Here is a 9413-nt window from a genome sequence, read left to right as displayed (position 1 = left end):
GATAGGGTATGTAATATTGTCTCCATCTGCTGCTTACAAATACGATAAAGGAAAAAATCGTAATACTACAACAATAGCACAAAAAATCTAATACCCAACCAAAAATAATACTGCTACAATGAGTAAAATCAGTACTTTTCTTCTCTTTTTGTTCATTCATTAGGGTATATCCAAAGGAACAGGAAAGCGTGGAAGTCACTGGAGAAGAAGTAATCCTGCTGTTGGATAAGGTTGAGGGAAGAAGCGCAACCTTGGCCTGCTTTAAGAAAGCATTCTGCCGTAAACGTGATTACACTGATGAGCCAAAACGTTATGACCAGTACCCACCACAACACTGTATGTCGCATGGTGTTGTTGAGGGCACGGAACGCGGTAAGGAATGTATAAAAGCGGAGCAGAGACGAATGTGGAATCACTCTAGAGACCATAAAGGCCGAAAATGGAGTAAACCACTGACATAGGCGACTTCAAGATTAGCCAGATTGTTATGTCCCGGCCATGGGAACGAGCTTCTCGGAAACAGTGAAGCTGGTAGATTGTTTACACGATACTCACGTGAGCATCTATGTAAAATGGCTGAAGGACGGCGAAACCACATGACCACATGCAGGGGACAAGACGCTGGACGGCCACGTCTCATAACACAACGTCGAGGTCAGGGACGGCGTTCTGAGGCCGACCTGACGACAGAGTACAGTACTGGTGCAGGCACAAGCGTTTCAGAGCACACCGTCCAGCTCACATTCTTAAACGTGGCGTCTGTGGCAGACAACCAAACGACATCCTCAAGTACGAGTGCACTGGGCACGGGGTCATCGATAGGGGATCGTGGATCGATGGAAACGTGTTATCTGAATCATCTTGCTTGTCACACTAGATCACGTTCGGATGTGACACTCATCCAAGCGAACGGCTGCGAGACATACATTGCGTACGAACGCTGGCAGGTGGGGGTAGTATAGCGTTACTGGGGCCATTAAATTGAGCTTCCATGGAACCTGTGGTAGTAATCGAAGGCACCGAGACAGCGGAGGACTACGTAGATATTACTGTGGACCATCTCGATCCCTTATTGCTTGATCTTTTTCATAACAGCGACGTCATCTTGCAGAAGAATAAATGTCCGTGTCACAATGCCAGAATCGTGCTACAGTGGTTTGAGGAGTGTGCTGATAAATTGACGTTGATATCTAGGCCACCGAAATTCGCCATATCTGGAACAGATTGTATATAGACATCTGATGCCTATACCTCTGGAAACCTACCAAACACTTGTCGAATCCATGCTACGTAGAGCTGCTAATATATTGTGGTTCAAGTGTGGGCCAGTGCACTACTGAGAGGGTGGGTCTAATGTTTAGCTCATCAGTACGTTTTAGGATCATCGGTTGGTAATATGAATCATGACCTCAAGATACACGAATCCAGTGATGAAATATTTGCCACCGTATAAAGTAAAATACGTAATGTACCAAATCGTGTCGCTGTGCACTGTTTAGTGCTCCCTCACACTAGTAAAGGGCTTGGGTATGTGTTAGTGTTCGTACTGAAACAAATACCATGGCTGCAGCTCTCCAGCCCAGTCATTCACGAAATTACGAGGGTTAGAACTTTAATAGTGGCAACTATTTATTTACAGCTCGTACAAAATGGATACGAGAAGTTTTACTGACCTTCAAAGTAGTCACCAGCATTGTGTATTACCCGTTGCCAGCGATGTGGAAGTCGTAGGATACTCTTAGCAGTGCCAGTTCTGTTGACAGTTCGAGCGGCGCGGTCTACTGCCCGACGAATTTGTAGCAGTTCTGAAGCCAATGCCGTGAAGTGTTTCCTTCAGTTTAGAAATCGAGTTGAACTCACGAGGGCTTAAGTCAGGGGAGTGCAGTAGGTGGTATGGCACTTAGCAGCCCCATCAGTCAAACAAATCAGTAACAGCTTGCACTGTACGCGCTTGAGCATTGTCCTGCAAAATGACGGTCAGTCCTGCAGAAGGTGTCGTCACTTCTGTCTCTGAGCTGGTCGTAGGTTGTGTTCCAAAAATGGTGCACAAGAGAGGTGATGTTTCTCTTGTGCAAGGATACCTTTTTGCTTCTGTAGATGTGCATCAGCTCAGATGAGGCGGTAATTAGATGGCCTGCCGTATCAATATGAGATACAATATTATAGTCCGTGATGGTGGTGAAAATGAAAAACAATTTAATGATAAGACAACTGAACCGTTGCGTGTGACGAATTTAAAAGGATATGTACAGCTGCTGGCAGTCGCCTTCAAAAGCGTTGAACCTACGTTCGTTTCTAAAACGATGGTAGACAATCCGCCCTTGGCGCTATGGTAATGGAAACCGTCAAGACTGCAATGCTTAGACATCGGAGACCATGCTTGCATCCTCCAAATGTGGAACAAAACACTCAATCTCAGTACTGAGACAGTAAAATTCAGAAAAAAATCATTTTCTCCAGAAAATATACCCTGTTAACACCTTTCAGCAGCAGACTACAGAAACGTCCATTTGCAGGATAGGCGCTTGCAATTTGTTGAGCTACCAAGGCTGCCACAAATGGCGACCAAGTGCACAGGTGGCCTGTTCTGCTGAGATTGGCAATAAAGTTCAACATTAGTGGACGCCAGCGTATCGTGAAATAGCTCTTAGGCCTCTCATCACGTGCGAAACAAAGTTATATCACAGCGCACGCAGCAGCAGGCTCCGATGCCTGCGATATTGCAAACTGCGGCAAGTGAAACGCAATATGCTCGCAAAAACGATTATGGAGCAGGCAGAACATTCGACGGTCCGTTTACGGTGCCCTGGGGAGCAAGTGCTGGTGACAAGCGGGCAGCGCCGGAGCACTCGTGCTACTCTCTGCTTGCGGAGGCTGCCGCAGCATCCGCTAAAAAATCATTTTCCAGGATGGTCCACACGTAACGACAATCATTTCATACGCAAAAAAATTCAAAAAAATGGAAACTCTGGACAATAGCGATTAACAACGATTTTTTCAATACCTACTTCTGCAAAACACCAACTTCTTTTTTGTTCTGTTTTGAGAGTTTTGCAGAAGTATATGCATAAAAAGTATAAAAATGGATGCACATATGTGTGTCTATATGTTCATCTCCTCCTAAACCACTGGACCGATTTCAACCATACTTGGCATACGTATCGTTTACTGTCTGGAAAGACTCAGTCCGACGGTAAGAAACATCCATCTATCAAAGCCATTGAGGCAGGAGTGCAAAAGCAACGTAGCTCACGACGTTGAGAATAGCCATGCTTCAGTCGTGCAGTATTTGAGATGAGAGCACTTAGAGACAAAAATTTATACATAATTTCAAACCTTTATGAAACTTTCTCTTGCTACCTACCACCACAAAGTTATCAAAAGGTAAAAATTTATCGATTACTTCATCTTCGTTGTTCATGCAATAAAACTGGCACACAAAGCATGATGTTCGATTTACTACTTCCTTTGTACTAATTGTATTTGTGACACATTTTTAAGACAGTATTCACATGTACTGCTGAAAGTACCACAAAACTTACATCGTTGTACGACCAGCCTGCTAGTGTGGTGAGTGTGATTACTTGAACAGAGAAGGGAGGACGCGACACCACAATAAGAGTGATACCAGAAGGTTGTGGTCAATACTTTTATATTACCTGATGCTGAGAGGTTGATCAGAACCGGTAGTGAACAAAGTTCTATTTCATCAGCATCTCTTGGTTGTTCTTAAGCGAACTTTCTCCAAATGTTACATTAAACATTTCAAAACTGTGATTAGAGCATAGTGATGTTCTGAGATGGCTAGCTCGCTTTGCCTCACCCACGATCACGCAGATCTATGTTTTTGTTCTATGTGGAAGGATTTACAAGTCTCCAGATACCACAGGGGACAGGCTGCAATTCATATATCCCTGACTGGGAGAGATGTCACATCAAGTTAAACAAACTTATATTATGTGTGTAACTGTGTTACGTAAGTAGTCTTTGCTTTGACGGTGTTTTGTTATAAACTACTTCGGAAAGGTGATACTCCGACGTACCGCGCTCGAAGTGGTATAGGTGGAGGGGTTCTCACTGGCTTGCTGGAGGGCTTGATTGGAATAAAATAGCTCTCGCGGACCAAACACACAACTGTCTCTTCGGTTAACAACCGTAGCTATAACTAGGAACTTGCTCCATGCAAGTTTGACTAGCTTTTAAAGTTAAAATGGAAGAAAATCCACCGCTTGCAAATCCTCAGGGAAGCTGCACTCGGATACGATGGGCAGTCGCTTGAAAGATGAGTTACATGAGTCGGAGTATCTGAAAAATACCCAAGACGGACAGAAGATCAAAATTTAAACCCAAGAAAGGACAGATAAACTACATAGCACCACACAACATAAACTCAGACATACTACCAGAGAAACTCAAAATTTTGACAGACGAAGTGGATCGCAAAGTGATTCTAGAACCTGTGTAGAGACGTAATAGGGAAATGACCAGCACAAATAATAACAAGCAGGAATGGCACGAGACTGGTGGAATGCAGAAACCATGACATGATCTCAAAGTCAAAATATTTCAAGAGAAGACCAAGTAAGTTCAAAACTTCGGAAATATCCACAATGGAAAAAAGGACAATGGCAGCTGGATCCTGCCTATATAGATAAAAATTACCACAGGGAAATCTATAATGTGAAAATCCTATGATGGACACATACTGAATCAGATCATTACATGATTAAATTCATCGCGTTGACAAAGCAAAAATCCCACCACAAAAGGTGAATAACTTGCGATCCTCGTCAAAGAACACGAAAAATAAACAAGGAATAAAAATAACAGATGATCTAAAGGAAATAGTACCTCTGTTGAAACAAATAGTGAAAAGGTAGAACAAAAAATCCCTGAAAGAAACACCAATGATTTAACGAAGAGCGTGATAAAATAGTAGTAGGTAGATAGACACCAATAATCACACTTGTAACTCACTGAATAAAGGAAGGTAATCCAATAAATAATAAGCAGGGCTAAATGCCAATATCAAAAAGAAATACTTCTAATTACACTAACAACTAGCAAGGAAATGAACGCAAGGATTTACTACAGACATCTACAAAGATACGACCCCAAACATCAACGTTAAAGGATAAAAATAATAAGATGGCCCACAGCGATAGAAAAAAAAACTGAAATTTTAGGAGAAACCTTTAATAAATAATTGAATTTCGAAGATCCCCTAAAGTTACTTCAAATAAACATAGACACTGCAACTAAAACACCAGCAGAAATAAACCCACCCACAGTAGATGAAGTATAAAAGCTCTAAAAGAGCTCAAATACTGCAAAGCAAGTGGAGAATATCAGACACGTGCGGAACTTTGAAAATCTGCAGCATAACCAATTAAAATATCATTACACTATTGCATATTTAAAATTTGGAACAAAGAAGAACATCAGAACACTGGATTACAGCTATAAGCCACTCATTACACAAAAAAGAAAATAAATCAAACCCAGGCAACTACATAGGAATTTCCCTCTTCAGTGTCACATACACTCATGTCAAGAATTTTATACAATAGTTGCCAAGATAAACTTGAACTGAAACTAGTAGAATACCAAGGAGGATTTAGACCCTGGAGAAGCTGCCCAGAATAGATAATTACTTTGAAACTGGTATGGATTACTATAGAAGAAGATAAAAACAACAAGCCTTTGCAGACTTAAAATCTTCAATGCTGTCGATATTAAGAAATTTCAACCTACATCCCAAATTAATAAAAATTATAAATTCAACTGTAACAAAAACGAAATCTAAAGTCCAGAAGAGAAATTCTGAGCCACTTACGATTAAAACAGGATTAAGACAAGAGTTGATTTATTGGCATTACTTTTCAGCTGTGCTCTGCAGTACGTGATGAGATAATGGCTGAAGAATAATCCCAAAAACATAAGAATAGAAACCATGAAAAGTCAGATAAACTTAAATACCTTGGGACTGGCAGATGACTTAGCGTTAGTAACCAGTAACATTCAAGAAGCCAGAAATCAAATAACAACCTACAAAATACAGAAAAAATTCAGGACTCCAGACACAATTCGAAAAGACAGAGATAATGGTAGCAGACCAGCTAGTAATTAATCATGTAACAGTAAATAACAGGAAAGTGACAATAGTGAAACAATTTAAACACCTAGGAGAAATTAAAACTTGAACTAGAAACCTGCATGGCAAGAAAGAGCTAAAAACATGATAAAAGGTCAAAAATTAATATAGTCGACATACAGTAAAAATATCTATCCGTCAAAACTTAAAACATTACAAGACGGTGGTTCAACCAGTGGTGACATATGGAAGTGAAACTCTTTTCAAAACTATCCAGGAAAAAGGCCCGACAAAATCTTAAAAGTACAGTGAAGAATAAATAAGAAATATCAAAAAGATGAACAATGGCGATTGTGCTAAATGAAGTAGTGTACAGTGAAATGGAGCTGAGTAAAGATAAAACAGGAGAAAAGAAGGGTCTCTTTTTTTGGGTACTTTGAGAACACCAGAAACCAGATTAACAAACAAATTAGAGAGAAATTTTGGATCGTGATGCAAAAAGTAGGATGGAAAAAGAAATCAGAAGGGACATGAAAGAGCTAGAATTAACCCTGAAAGATTTCAAAAGTAAACAGAAAATTTAAGGAAATTGAAAAACGTAAAACCTCGATTTAAATAAAAATTAGACGAACAACAAACAATAGAAAGGGTATTTACAGATGAGGGACGACAAAAACGATCAGAACGAATGAAAAGATAATAAGCAATGCGGAAAGAAACCTTGCTGAAGAATATGACCAGAAAATGGTTTAAGTGTTCCAATAGGACCTTAAAAGTGGAAGAAGAAGAGAAAGACGCTTCGTTCGTCTGTTTAGGAAACTTGTTGTTTGAGTGAGATGCTGCAAGATGATGAACAAAGCACAGAACTGGTATGCTGTAACAAATTACAAGTAATCTGCATCTTTGGATCTTATTCAAGATGGTCTTGCTTTCAGTAGCCATAAATGGCGGCGTCATGCCTTTCAAAATGGTTCAAATGGCTCTAAGCTCTATGGGACTTAACATCTGAGGTCATAAGTACCTATACTTAGAACTACTTAAACCTAATTAACCTAAGGGCATCACACACATCCATGCTCGAGGCTGGATTCGAACCTGTGCAGCAGCGCGGTTCCGGACTGAAGCTCCTGAAACCTCGGCCATCATGTCTTTCGCAGGCTACGGCCATTCATAATAGACTTCAGTTTATTCTCCACAGATAAAATAATCTTCCATAACTTCAAGGCCGATTTCAGCAAAGAACAGACATCCTAAAATATATATTACATTGGTTACGTATGCACTGCATCCTCTTAGATGTTATTCGAATTGATATCATTCGCTTCACCAACATGTGGGACCATTTTAAACAGAGATCTCTAAGTAGCTGTTTGTTACAAAAACAGGCAATGAATAAATGTAAAACTGTTCTTTAATATGCCGCGTACTTTAGGAAAAAATATCACTCACACAGTCCCGAGGATATCAAAGGCAGGAAAGTACGACAAGTATCAATCGGCTTAACATCTCACGCATTCAAACTGTTGACAACAATAATATAGAAAAGAACGGAAAAGAAAGCTGAGAACGTGTTACATGAGGATCAGTTTAGCTTTAGGAAAGATAAAGGTACAAGATAGGCAGCTCTGACGTTGCGCATGATAAAGGAAACAAGACGTGAGAAAAATTTAAATGTGTTCATAGAATTTGCCACATAGCTAAAGCGTTTGACAGTTTAAAATGGGACAAGATGTTCTAAATGCTCAATAAAATAGCTCTAAGCTATAGTCGTAAACGGGTAGTACAGAGGATGATTTTGGTAAATGGGGCAGACTGTATGAAACGATCCCTGTGTGGATAAGGAACTGAAAATGTCGAGTGGAGATGCGGCCGGTATTGTGTTTCAAAGGAGCCACAACCAGTTGAGGGTGGAGATAAAAGGTGTCGAACACTGCAGAATATGATTCCGGTATCAGCACCAGGCAGGTGGCCCGGCGGCGTGGGGTAAGCCAGACGAACTGTGGAACATTCCCCACAACTGCCGCTATCCGTATCACTACGTGTGCAGGCCCTGCTACCTACATACTTGCTTCTGCGGAGACGGTTTTGTCGCTCGTTCGTCGCACTGGTCACCCTACTGTTGAATTTCTGACAACAATCCTGTTTGTGGCTAAGGCTACCTTTACAGGTGCGAATTGTCAAGCTTCGAAACACCCACTTATGGACTGCGGAAAACGATCATGGTATGGTGGCAGCAAACCATCAGCACCACCAGTTCAGTTTCAGTGTGTGGACGAGGATTTATTGGCGACCGCATCTTGAATGTGTAGCTAAAACACTACCACAGACAGAACATTCTCGCATTCCTGGTGTATGGTCAGGTGTGCTTTTAATAATTTAAATCTACGCTAAGATCTTTTACCTCCATCTAGGAACGCGTTTCCGGCCATATACGCATATCAACTTTTTTGCTCGTTATCCTCTCAAGAATCTTCCTTGCACGTTTGTGCCAATTTGGGAAAATCACGCTGTATAATATGTACAAGTCCCAACAGAGAGCAATAATAATGGAGGACCAAGAATGAAGTACTCGTATTACAGAGAGTGCAACACAGGGATGCAGTCTTTCTCCCGTCTTCAGTCTGACGAAAATAAATGTAAAATTCAAGAGTGGGATTAAAATTCAGTGTGAAAGGATATCAATGATAGGATGCGCTTCTGACATTGCTATCCTCAGTAAAATTGTGGAAGAATTACAGTACCTCTTGAATAAAAACTAAACTAAGCTTAACTCCTCCCGAACAGGCCATGAAGGTCCAACGGTACCAACCTGCCGCCGTGTCATCCTCAGCCCACAGGCGTCACTGGATGCGGATGTGGAGGGACATGTAGTCAGCAAATCGCTCTCCCGGCCGTATGTCAGTTTACGGGACCGGAGCTGCAACTTCTCAATCAAGTAGCTCCGCAGTTTGCCTCACAAGGGCCGAATGTACCCCGCTTGCCAAGAGCACCCGACAGACCGGACGGTCACCCACCCAAGTTCTATCCCAGCCCGACAGCGCTTAACTTCGGTGATGTGACGGGAACCGGTGTTACCACTGCGGCAAGGCCGTTGGCTGCCTACTGAATGGGACAAAGAATTCAATGAGCACAACATATCGATAGATAGTAAACCGAAAAAAGAGGAAAGCAGTGATTAGCAGCAGAAATCATATTAGCAACAAACTTAACATCAAAATTTGGGACCACGAAATATACCATTTGAAGCAATTTTGATACATTGGAAGAAGAATAACGGGCGACGGAAGAAACGACGAGTACATAAGAAGCAAACTATCAC

General features: G+C 41.3%; 1 pseudogene; it reads right to left on the bottom strand.

The window, feature by feature from the left end:
- Positions 1–9072: 9072 nt before the first annotated feature.
- On the bottom strand, positions 9073–9190 carry LOC126357344 (5S ribosomal RNA; annotated as a pseudogene).
- Between the last annotated feature and the right edge of the window lie 223 nt (positions 9191–9413).

This window comes from Schistocerca gregaria, chromosome 3, assembly GCF_023897955.1.
Source record: "Schistocerca gregaria isolate iqSchGreg1 chromosome 3, iqSchGreg1.2, whole genome shotgun sequence".
Classification (NCBI taxonomy): domain Eukaryota; kingdom Metazoa; phylum Arthropoda; class Insecta; order Orthoptera; family Acrididae; genus Schistocerca; species Schistocerca gregaria.
Note: the sequence above shows the minus strand (reverse complement) of the source record. Positions and strands in the feature narration are given on the sequence as shown.